General features: G+C 42.6%; 1 long non-coding RNA gene across 1 annotated transcript in view; it reads right to left on the reverse strand.

The window, feature by feature from the left end:
* Positions 1-535: 535 nt before the first annotated feature.
* LOC112152223 overlaps positions 536-9,682 on the reverse strand; it is a 13,988-nt gene continuing 4,841 nt past the window's right edge. Inside the window, exons 2-3 of the long non-coding RNA XR_002920257.2 lie at positions 2,048-2,159; positions 536-1,028 (exon numbers count right to left, since the gene is read on the reverse strand). This is a non-coding gene — a long non-coding RNA (uncharacterized LOC112152223). The remainder of the gene's footprint in view (positions 1,029-2,047; positions 2,160-9,682) is intronic.

A 9,682-nucleotide genomic window follows, 5' to 3' on the forward strand; every position in this document is an offset into this window, starting at 1 on the left:
GACCTCCAAATGCGGCCACTGACCAGTGTAAAAAAATTGCGCCATCACCATAAAATTCAATTTTTTTTCTTAAAATCTCCGTGGCCCCCTACCAAATTTCTTGAAAGGCTTGCATTTAGGTTGTGGCACAGGGACATGTTGGAATATGTGACCATAGTCTAAACAAAACAAACGTTTCGAGGAATCCATTATGCATCAAATGAGGACCAAATGTGCCAGTGTGAATATTCCCTGAATCATGTAATTCTTCCTCTTGCCACAAACTCTCAGTATTTAAAAAACAAGCTTCCACAGGCATTTCAGAATCACTTTCCTTAAAATGTGTTTGTTATTTTCTAAAATAACTAGTTGGTTAATCTTTCACATAATGATCAAAAGCTGCAGACAATTTCTCGCTCATAAGACTCTGCAAAACATGTCTACAAAATTTCACTTAAGTTAATCATCTCCTTTAGGGCTTTCCCACATATCTTATGTTCTTTGTGCTGCAAATAGCTTCACCAAAGTCATTACTTACTTAATTGGAACAGTTCAGCACTTTTCTTAAAGTCTTAAATAGTTTATGATTGTGAGTCACAAACATGAAAGGCGTCCGTCTCCCTTTGCTTCAGGGGGACGGGGTTTGTGAGAAGACAGGAAGACACCTGTCCTCACATTTCATCTTTACTCTTTATTTTCTAGCACGTATTGTGCATGTTAGCTGAACACTAATGGCTTTCCATGTACTTTCCACAGCATGAGAGTCAGTACTGAGGTGGGGATAATAATTAGGAGGTGCATCAGTGGGATACCATGTTCACTCACAATCACCTACAAGAGGGTTCATTCCCCCCTCGCCGGCTGCGAGAGCTTTGATGTGGATCGCAATTATGTGTGAACGATCAAGCTGATCTGCAAACAGCTGGAGTTTTCCGTTCCTCAATAGCCCCCATGCATGATATAGCTGTAAGTTATCATGCAGTGTTTTAGACACGCTGAATAGAGTTTGAGGCCATGCAGCAAGAAGTCTCAGCTGGAGCTTTGATTTTCTTGAGAGAGAGAGAGAAAAAAAAAGAAAATGCAGAATTAAAAAATGTTCAACCCCCTTCCTAGTCCTGACAAAGATGAATGGTTGGCTTTGGTAGTCTTTTAATCAAAGCTTGAGAGTGCAGAATGTTGTAGTGTGTGCCAACAGACCACTTGTGAATATTAACTTTAGCTTTGAATGCAGTGTTTTTTTTTTTTTTTTGCTTTAAAGGTTCTTCTTTAATTTGTGGCTGCACAAGTGACGGTACCACGATTCTCTGGTCCAGATCCACTCAGGGACCCCAGTGAAGGAGCTGAATCTGGAGGCTCTCATTTTCATGTGAATAAAGAGAGTTCCCCACAGAGGTCTCCTCCTGTACGCTGGGCTCAATTTGTTGTCTGCGCCAGAATTCGACAGGAGTAGAGTGATGGACGAACCTGGATGCACTACTTTTTTTTTTACTTTAACTGGACCAGGAGCCCCTGCATGGGGGGCCACCCCTGTGACATCAGCGAGGCCCCGCAGCCCTGGGAAGTTGAGCATGTGAGCTTCCCCAGGTCATTAGGGAGAGGCTTGAAAAGACTGTCACCAGGAAAGAGATAAGCTGCGAGGGGCGCAGTAATAAGGCTCTGAATAATGGCCCCTCTGTGGAGAACCACTGAGGACACAGACCCAGGGATTAAAGGGAGACTGAAAAGGAGAAAGTCAATGGACCTCCACAAAAATATGAACCAGAGCGCTGCTGAATAGTGGGGGGAGTTATCAGCATTCTGAGGAGTTCCTTCACTGGGCCCCATCAAGCTCAAGGAGAAGGGAGGTGTTCTGTATTGGAAGTCTCTTCTGGGATGAGACTGGTGATTTTAAAACGGGATTTTTCTGCTGTTGCATTCACTTCAAACACACTTGCTGACCCAGCAAAAAAAATCAAGAAAGTCATGCTGCTGTGCGGCCTCTTTTCTCCTGCACTTGCATCGTGTTAAAGAACAGTCTGTGTGTGCATTGTACAGACTCTGTGTGCGTGTGTGTTTGTGAGTACAGTACCTGCTCTATGTTTCGTCCTGTTTTTTGTCCAGGTCTCAACACTGTGCATGGAGTTTGTTCTTTTTGTCAGCCGAATCTGACTCATCGTCTCTGGAGACAAAGTGTCCGAGTCCTGAAAAGAGGCAGTTCTTTGCTTTCACTTCAGACCTCCAGGCAATTCTGCAACGGTAGCAGCCCTTGTTTTGTGTCATCTACATTCTGCATTGTGAAATATTTTGTTAAGGTGCAACATTTTTAATTTAACATGTAACCGAAGGCCTTCACTGAAGGCTTTGCAGGCCCTTGAACCGGAGCCTTCTTGCTGTGGGGGACCTGAAACAGAACCATCAACGGGGGACCTTTCTGTGTGGAGGTTGAATGTTCTCTGGGTGCATGCATGGGTTTTCTTCGAGGACTCCAGCTTCCTCCCACCATCCAGAAACATGCTTCACAGGTTAATTGGTGACTCTAAATTGTTACTAGATATGAATGCATGGGAGTGTGATTGTGGCCCTGCGACAGACTGGCGACCACAAGAAGACATAGATGTACTTTTTGAGATTACATTTCTGTCTTTCCATTAATGATGATGGGGCATTCAGACTGGTTGGAGGATTGGCTCATTGCATTTTAGGTGCATGAGCTGTGACGCACACCTACAGGGTACTTTGGCCACACGCCAGCTGTTCAAGGGTAGGAAACCTTCCAAAGCTTTTTAATCTTTTACAGGAAATTAAATTTTTTGAAAGAAATCCACATAAAATGGGCTAGGAGGGGAGTGGGGGTCCATTAGATTGTCAGTTTTAGGGCAGTATAGCTGCCAAGTAATTAGGAAATTCCCTTCACTCTGGGCTCTCCATCATATGAATCTTTTTGAAAGCCAATGGGGAAGAAATACAAAACCGTCCTCTGCATAAAAAACAGGAGCAAAAAAAGCTTTTGACTGAGACTTTGACACAAACTTTGAACAAAAAGGAAATAAAATAATCTTTTTTTTTTTTTATTCAATGGGATTATTTTTCTTGTGCCCCGGTATATTTTGCAAATCCCACTCTCTCCAACGGCACATCCTGCAGGAGCAGCCACTCTTATGCTATGTTCCTCGGCAACAGGTGTTCAAGTGACCACTTGCTTCCATCATCCATCTTCTTTCTCTCGCCGGGTCGCGGAGCAGCAGATGCCCAGACTTTCCTCTCCCCGGTCACTTCCTTCAACTCCTTTGGGGGGACCCTGAGACATTCCCAGGCCAGCCGGTAGATGTCTTTCCATCGTGTCCGGGGCCTCCGCCAAGTGGGACATGCCCAGAACACCTCCGCAGGTAGAAGTCCATGAAGCATCTGGACCAGATGCCTGAGCCACCCTAACTGGCTCCTCTTGATATTGAGGAACAGTGACTACTCCAAGATCTCTCTAGGTGACCAAGCTTCTCACCCTATCTCTAAGAGAGTGCCCAGCCACCCTACGGAGGAAGTTAGTTGTAGTTGAAATCTCGTTCTTTCGTTCATGACCAAGAGCTCATGACCATAGATGAGTACTGGAATGAGTACTCACCTCGTGTACAAATAAACAAGCATAAATTTATGGGATCCCAAATATAATCTTTAACTTTACCTCTCTACCTTTGTGGTTGTTAGTTCTTAAAATAATTTTGCCAGTTTGTTGCCTTCATTGGGTTGAAGGCAAATTTTCCAGTTCTCAAAAACTTAAGAGGATCTAGATCATGATGTTACCATTTCTGTGTTTCACAACGTGACATAACTTTTGCTCTAGAACAGGGGCGTCCAAAGTCAGTCCTCGAGGGACGGTGTCCTCCATGTTTTCCAACTATCCTGCCATTGAAGGTCCTTATTGGTCAAACACACCTGATCCAGGTAATCAACAGCAGATAGGGCAGGATTTCTGGAAAACCAGCTGGAGACCGGCCCTCGAGGACTGACTTTAGACAACCCCGCTCTAGGACATCAGTATTACAACTCCGTGGTACACAAATTTTTAAGTCAGTTTTTGTTCTCTGCATACAAAACGTGAATCCACTGAACTCATGTTCCAAGATAAACCAGTTAAACTTTGACCAATCAGGGATTCAGATTTGGTAGTGATGTATTCCCTTTTAATTCACAGAAGTGCCAATTGTTTGAAAACTGATCATGGAAGAGAAATTGATAATTACAGTTTGTGCCTGGATGGAATTCTATGATACCAAGTCTTTCATATATTGGAATAGAGCTATGAAAGAAAAACCCTGGAACAAGATTCACGAGATTTCAGCTGCGTTGACATTTTGCACCAAGTCTCTCTACATGCACTAGTATTGGGTAGCAGCACATGAACTTGACTGAGTCTGAGATGTCACATACTTCTTAAATATCCCCCTAAGATCTAATGGCATCTGTGGGAAAAAAGCTCAAACCCACCTCAAACCCCACATAGTCAAATTTGCCAGTTGGGTAAATTATTAACTGTAGGGAAAATTGCTGCAATCTTTTGGCTCAATTAAAACCCTTAATAATAAAACCCAGCTTTTGACAAACTGAAACATTACTTTATTACAGACGTGCACTAGTGCCTCTCTTTTTAAGAGCACAAGCAAAGACTGGCCCCCCCAAGCAAAGCGTGTCCATTTTTTTTAATCAAATACTGTCGACAGACCCCCTGCCTCCTCACTCCACTGTCACCGCCCACACAGCTGGCTTTTGCCACATTGTAACCCCCCCCCGCCTCCCATCATTGCCGGTGACGCTGTCATGACTTTGAGCAACATGTGTCCGCCCTCCTGCTAACCCTCCCTCCCACCCAGAGTTTTCTTCTGGCAGTTGTTTTGGGATCGGGCCAGGGAGTGCTGAATCAAAGCCCTGCACTCTCACAGCAGGACACTCCTGTGACTCTGAACCCCACAGCAACCCGACGTCACTCCCTGTCACTTTTCAGTCGCGGTTTGCACACTGGGGCTGGAAAGGAGCACAAATGGGCAGACAGGTCTGTGAATAGACTCATGGACTGAATGGGCATTTCTTCACACAAGATTTATGGGTGGTCGCTTTACTTCAGGATTGAACTGTGTGGAAGCAGCCCAGCCAAAAATGCTTCTTTGCAATGTCACTTTAAACAATAATCTGTAAAAAAAACACTATGGAGTTTTAGCTTCCTGCAAGAATATTTACTTTAATAGAGTGTTTTTGATTTAAGAGACTCTCAAAGGCAACTTTTGTTGATGATGGATCTTGGTGACCATTCTTTTTGGGGTTATTTCCATTTTTCCTTTTAAGTTAGCAGGATTTTCTATTTTAAAGATACCAAGACAGGACCAGAATACTTTTCTATCATCAAAGCTATTTTCTAGTCATTATTCTATAATGCATTTCTTTCCTGTAGTCCTTAAAAACATCTGCACCAACTTACAATTTTCCGTTTTATGTCACGACACGGTGAAGTATATTTGAGTTTAGACGCACGCAAGCTTGTTTTCTAGGATTTTACTGAAAAAAACGAGTCTCTTAGGGTATTGGCATCCCCAAAAGTGCCACACTAGTCACACAATTGTCATCTCGACAAACAAGCAAATGCACTGGACCACACCAGTTATACTGCTTGGATGTGAAGGACAACTTTTCTCTAGATCAGGGGTTGTCCAAAAGTCAGTCCCCGAGGGGCCGCCATCCTGCTGGTTTTCCAGAAATCCTGCCTCATCTGCTGGTGATTACCTGGATCAGGTGTGTTAAGCCAAAAAGGAACTTCAAGGGAGGTTGGTTGGAAAACATGTAGGACACTAGCCCTCGAGGACCGACTTTGGACACCCCTGCTCTAGAAGTGTTATGGTGCTTTCACACCGGATGTGATTCATGCGGCAGGGGCGTCAGGTTTCAATGTTAAGTCAATGTATAGATGTGAATTCCTGGGGTGGTGGGAGATTGATGAGCAATCAGGGACTCAAAGGGTAGAAATGAAGAGTCAATATGGCCGCTTGTTGTGAGGATTGTTGTCCTGAACTTCCATTGATGTTCTTTACCCACGGGGTTGCCAGAATCTGTCCCGGTTACTGTTGGGCGAAGGAGGGATACACCTTGGACAAGTAGACAGCCTCTCACAGAGTCCATGGAGCTGGAGTGATTGAGCCCACTATGCTAGCTTAGTCACCTGGTGATCAGCGTAGCGAGCTCTGCTGCCCAGGGGTCGCCAGAGCTAGCGGGGTCGCTGTGTTGGCTGCCCTGGGCAGTGGAGCTCACTGTCCTGGCCCGCCTATGGTTGGCTGCCCAGCAGACGGAGAGCCAACTTAGGTGCCATCATAGCAGCGGGTGAATTTGCACTAGCTTCATTAACTTATGATGTTTTTATTTTTCATCAAGACAATAATATAAAAAGATCCCCCAGTTTTATTTTTATATTCCCACTCTTGGGTTAAAGGTCAAACGGGGCCACAGACAGACAGAAGTAATGTTTAAAATGGCCGTAACTAAGGCGCAGCTACAGCTAAAAGAGGGAAGTATACCACAGACTGAATTATCTATTAAATCCAGATACGGCAATCTGCTTGCCAGCTTTTCTGTAGAGCTCAACAAAACATATAAACCCAAGGTACTCGCTTAAAATTATCTACGTTATATGTGGCAATTAATGAAGTCCATAAAAACTTTGGTGGTTGCTCCACAGCCAGGATGTCAAGGTGTCTAGCAGTAAATTTACAGATGAGAACTTGACACGTGAATCGCATCTGGTGTAAATGCACCATTAGAGTTTCCCTGTACTTCCATTCAATTTACTCTTACTTCCACACTGCCAGACTTTAAAGTTGTGTTCACACCCAGTCCAATTTATATCAGCTGCCTGGAGACTTATCAAAACTTCTTCTTCTTCTTTTCCTTTCGGCTTTTCCCTTCAGGGGTCGCCACAGCGAATCCGTTTCCTCGATCTAAGCCTGTCTTCAGCATCCTCCACTCTAACACCAGCCTTCATGTCTTCAATCACCGCATCCATAAACCTCCTCTTTGGTCTTCCTCAGTAGCATCAGTAAGCGTGTCCATGTTTGGGCTCATGAGATCATTCAGAGTTTTTCCCATTACAGTGAGGTTCTCCATCTATTCCAGGTGCTTTTAGTGGAACTTCTGTCTCTTTGTAACCAAGTTTGATGATTTGCTGTCCCATATTAGTCTGAGGAAGGGTAAAAATAAAAGCAAATGATAAAATTAGACAAACTTTTTATTGTTGTCTCAGTGGAAAAAAAGATACATTTTAGGAAGTTTAGAATTAGAAGGATCAGAGTGTCCTCCATGTTGGTTTTAGACTCTATCCACCGGTCGAGTCATTAATAAGTCACGGGCCAAAGCTGAGTCCCTGATTGGTTGATGCAATGCCGCTTCTTTTCCAAAATTAAGGTTCTTGAATTTTTGCCATACCGCGCTGCCCAGAAAGCTCTGCTGCCAGACCGACGCACCATACCTGATGCTTAAATAATTTCTGATAACATCTGTACATTGACTTCTCATGGAGTGTCAATCGCGTTCAACAACTTAACAAGTGCATCTATTCAAAAAACTTGGTGAAGATACAATTAAAATAAACTCTGCCTTTCTTGTTTTTCCACTTGCCATGAACCCTAATCCTTTACAGAAAATACACATTATCAAAGCGGTAGAAGCATAAATACCTGGCGGTAAATGCAGTTGAGACACTTCTATTAGCTATAATACTTTGGTGGAAGAAGAGGTAGATATGTGGAGAATGTCAGATCCGGATGAAGGCTGTGATGACCATGTGCTGATCTCTCGCAACAGTTCAGAGGGGTAGAGATAAATGAAGACCACCTGGACTGAGGTTAATCCTCTCTAACATGGTCTTGAGTACTTGTTCATAGATTCATGCCACGTGATTCCAAACAGGCCCATTAGTGGCTTCCCTTTGATTGGAGTGTGGATGGAAGAGGACCAGTAACGTGTGTGTGTGTTTCTGATGTCATGAAACTACCAAAGGTCATACCTCACACACACACTCTGGACATCTGTCACAGGGGATGGGTATGCAATCATTAACTGTTTTCACTTTTTAAGATTGAATTCTCAGAATCTGTTTTACATGAAACCTTTGTGATCTGGGAAGTTCCTTTAGGTGGACGAATGGTTTTCATTACCAAGCTGTGCACAGACCTACTCAGGTTTGCTTATATCTGTAATCAATTTTAGCTTCTACTCAACACTCTTGTACCACTCTTGAGACTTGAGACTGAATCTGCAGTGTATTTATTTAAAGTGAAACTTTTGGTGTTGAGACCTTTTTGTTTACTTCATGACGTAAAACAATGACTCATAAGTCCCAAGCTTAGTTCATAGTCAGGTTGGTGAATGCAAAAGAAAACAAGAGCAACTGACAGCTGACTCACAGCTGTGGCAGTGTCCTGTATGGCAACATACTTTTCATCTACTTACAGATCAAATATGGCAGAGAAAAGGTTTTGGAGATTTTATTAGTTGTTCATCTACTCCCATAAAAACATTTCTGGGATGGGGTCCAGGAAACCCCCGTGAGCCTGCATAGGATTAAGTGGGAATATAAAATGAATGGATGGAAACATATATCCCACTCCGATCATCTTTTGATCTATTGTAAAACTATTCCCAGTGGTCTTTTAATTATCATTATGCCATGTTTAATCTAAATGAAAAAAACCTAGATAATTTTCTAGAAATTGGTCACTGAGTTGTGGGTGTGACTTCCACTTCCTATCATTGATCTGCACACATTCTTTCACAAAAAAAGAGTCAGGGTTCTTATGAGCTGAGCAAAATTTTCTTTATATGTTTGTCCTCTATCATGACAAAATACCACAAGAACAGCAAAAACATAGTTTTCATCAGAGTGGGTCTTTAAGACTTAAAAAGGGGATTTTTCTGACCACAAAATCTGTTCTACTTGAATCTCTGTTAGCACTTTGTGAGCACTGCTTGATATTGTGAGCTGGACCTATATTTTTATAAAGATTATTCAAAATCTATGGCAACAGGTGCTTTGTAGGTTGTGTTCTGGCCATGATAGTTCAGCAAACCATGCTTTGATTGTCACTTTCATTTGAAAGAAAAATATCTCAGATGATTTGTGCTGTTGACTTTTCTCATTCTTTTTTTTTTATTGGTAAATACATAATGCTAATATCTGTTCTTATTTTTTTTTCCAGCTTTTGATTCAATAGAAAGTCCATCAACTTCACCAGTGCAGAAGCATAACACCAGGGTTCACTTGTAAGAATTTAACATAGAAACCCTTGTTTTATGCCAAACCAGAGTTTGCTTGTTTCAAAGCTAGAGTTTCAATGGGATCTCACAACTGCTCAAACGAAGCAGACCATCCTTGTAAACAAACTGTGTTCTGGACTGGAGCAATAATAAGTACCGTATTTTCCACATTACAAGATTATGATGTTCACCGTCAATGAATGGTCTATGTTCAAGCTTATGCCATTTTACCAAACAAAAAGACGCATTCAAGCGAGACAGGAGTCATAGATGGTTAGACTTTGCTAACTCACAGTAATTTGCCACACGTTAGCCACGTTAGCATCTTCACAATAGCATCCAACATTGTTGCAACTCATTAAACATTATTACTGACACTTTAACACAGCTCTGTGTACCTCTCAAAATAGCTCCGACATCATAAACCCAACCACAA

This window comes from Oryzias melastigma, linkage group LG6, assembly GCF_002922805.2.
Source record: "Oryzias melastigma strain HK-1 linkage group LG6, ASM292280v2, whole genome shotgun sequence".
In the NCBI taxonomy this organism is placed as follows: Eukaryota; Metazoa; Chordata; class Actinopteri; order Beloniformes; family Adrianichthyidae; genus Oryzias; species Oryzias melastigma.